Source organism: Myotis brandtii, unplaced genomic scaffold (genome assembly GCF_000412655.1).
Source record: "Myotis brandtii unplaced genomic scaffold, ASM41265v1 scaffold179, whole genome shotgun sequence".
NCBI classification, from domain to species: domain Eukaryota; kingdom Metazoa; phylum Chordata; class Mammalia; order Chiroptera; family Vespertilionidae; genus Myotis; species Myotis brandtii.
The window spans coordinates 2,708,081-2,710,818 of NW_005356635.1; the positions used below are offsets into that span (position 1 = coordinate 2,708,081).

A 2,738-nucleotide genomic window follows, 5' to 3' on the forward strand; every position below is an offset into this window, starting at 1 on the left:
GGGTGCTGGGCTCTATGATGACTGTATCTTTCTGTGTAGTTGTCTGTGGGCCAAATACTCTCTTCCTTCTCATTTAGGGCGAGCAGCATGTGAGGGCAGAGCAGCTGCCCAGAGCTGAGGGGAGTGGCCGGGCCCACGGGGTGAGAGGTGGACACAGAGGACGCTATCTCACCCAATTGTGGGGCAGGCTGGCCGGCCTTCATCTGCCTGACCCCACCCAGGGAGGGACCGAGCAGGGTGTCTACCTATCCATTCTCCATCCTTCCATCTGTGACACCTGTCACCCTTGCCAGACCTCCCCCAAATTGAGTTCAGCTTAATCCCTGAATGTAAAAGGGCACGGGGTGGGCGGGCCTTCACTCAGTGCTCCCTGATTCCCAGCGACAGGACCTGGTCTCAGGACAGTGACCACAGCTGCAGAACATAGATCTGTTTCAAGAAAAGTTGGGAATGCAGACTTTCATATGAGCCCCTTTACCAAAAGGTGGCAGTTTATTCACATTGTGGCAAAGACACCTTCAAGAATAACATAAGTGGGTAAAGTCAGGGCCAAACCGGGCCATTTCCTCATCCAATCTCTCTGAGGCACGTGAACAGAACCAAGTCTCAGCTCTTCGCAGGACACTTCCGAGTTTTTTTTTGTTTTGTTTTGTTTTGTTTTTTAAGCCTAAAGGACAGTAGTCTGTCTCCATTTTTGTTCTTTGGGATTTTTTCATCGTCGGATAAAAGGATATATACATTGGGGCAATCCTCTGGAGATACAATATTCCAGTTTCACCCATGTGACGACGACAGGTCCCCTCAGAGGGAGGGAGCCGACAGATAGGGAGCAGGGAATTCTGGAAACCAAAGCGATGACAGAGATGTTAAGCCTTTCCTTCACGCGTCTGACACCCCTCCTCAGGCAGCCTGCAGGCCGGGCATCTGCTGGACCTTTACCACTTGATGTCCTGGCAGGCTTCCCTGGGCCCTGCTAGATGGTGTGCAGGGCTCCTGGGCCCGGGGGGAGTCCCCCCACCCAGCCACTCCTGGTACAGCTCCTGCACATGGGCGCTGGTCTCTGGGGGCCACACCAGGATGGCAGCGTAGATGCCTTCCATCTGCCGCAGCAGTGCCCTGTCTGCACACCAGTCCTCCACCTGGGCCTGGCCCCTGCTGCTTAGGCATGCCTGGTGCAGGCCAGGACCTCCACGAAGTGGCAGGGGAACTTGCCCCTCTACAGCTTCAGGACCACTTCTGGATGTTCTGAAAGTCATAAGCAGCCTCAAAGCATAGCAGAACCTCTCTGTCCCTTTCAAGGGTGACCTCCTGGAAGTCTTTGTTCCTCAGGGTGCAGTAGGTGAGCACCCCCACATCCTCGTTGAACAGCTCCTTGGCCATGTGCCTGAAGATGTGCACCAGGTACCTGTCAGAGCTGGCACCCTCGTGGAGCCTCACCTCCTCTTCCTTCAAGTCTCCAAACAGAGTGTCCACGGTGGCGGCGTTCAAGGCGAGGTCACTTTTCTCCATTATCTGGACAATTTCACCTGAGGTTAACATGCAGTCAGCACCCCGGGAACTATGCAAAGGTATGGGAACATCTTCTCAAAGGGCTCTCAGTTTCTTGTGATAACATGGGGCCCCAATGACATGGAAAATCTTGTCTGGGGACAGGTTCTGCCATCTGGTGAAGTAATCCTTCACCAAAGAGCCCATGATCTGCTGGGGAGACTTGGTGGTGCAGAGGTGGGGGTGATGGGGTGACCCAGCACATGCTCTGCATATTGGTCCCAGCTGGGGCAGGCGGAGGTCAGCATGGGTAGCCGGGGCTCTTCCTCACGGTGCTGGCAGTACCGACGCACAAATTCCTTCTGACTCTCCAGGATGCTGAAGTCCACAGCTATCTTCATGTCAAAGACAGTGAGCCCCAAGGCTTTTAAGAAAGCCGCAGAGTCTTCTGGATGCATCAGTGACACTGAGGCTGAATTTAGCAGCAAAATAAGGCAGAGACTAAGGACACACGGACACTGCCAGCACTTTGTGCTGTGAGGTATCACATTTCTTAGTAAGGTTCAGAACACGGAAGAAGTCCTTGGTGTTCTGCTGAGAAACTTAGACTCCTTCCTCTGCGGTCACACAACTGTCACACACCAGGCAGTCACTCAGAAATATCTTGACATCGGCCAACTTATGGAATTCTCCCTTCTCTCCGTTCTCCTGAGCCGGACTCCAGACGTTGACTGCGGCATTGTCTTGGTCATCGGTTTTTGTTTTTTTACTACATTCCTTCCATGTACGGTGCTCACACTTCATCTGGAGTGGGGTGGGTGGGGGCCAGCTCAAGTGACCTAAGGAAGCATGGGGAGAGCAGTCACCACTGGTCACCCCTGGCGCTGCTGGTGGTATCCTTTCTTCCTTGTGGAGCATCTAGGAAGGGGAAGCGGCCACAGTGCTCAAGGCTGAGTTCCAGGAGGCCAGCAGTGCTGTCGGGATCATGCCAGCAGTGCTGGTCTATTGGTGCCTGGCCTGTCCTCTGGAGATTGAACCTGCAGAACTACTAAGGGAGCCAGTCCCCAGTTCCACCCCGCCTCTGCCACCAATCGATTAGAGTCTGAGGGCCAGGAGGAACCTAGGGGTCTTCCTTCCACCCACTTGCCAGTCCCTGTGGTGCCACTCACTCTGGTTCCCCCATTAGCCATCCCCAGATCAATTGGAGCCTGAGGGCTGGGAGGAGGGACCAAGAGTCTGCCTTCCACCAG

At 54.4% G+C, this 2,738-nt stretch overlaps 1 pseudogene; it reads right to left on the reverse strand.

Annotated features, from left to right (window-relative positions):
* Positions 1–935: 935 nt before the first annotated feature.
* On the reverse strand, positions 936–2,292 carry LOC102249306 (annotated as a pseudogene).
* Between the last annotated feature and the right edge of the window lie 446 nt (positions 2,293–2,738).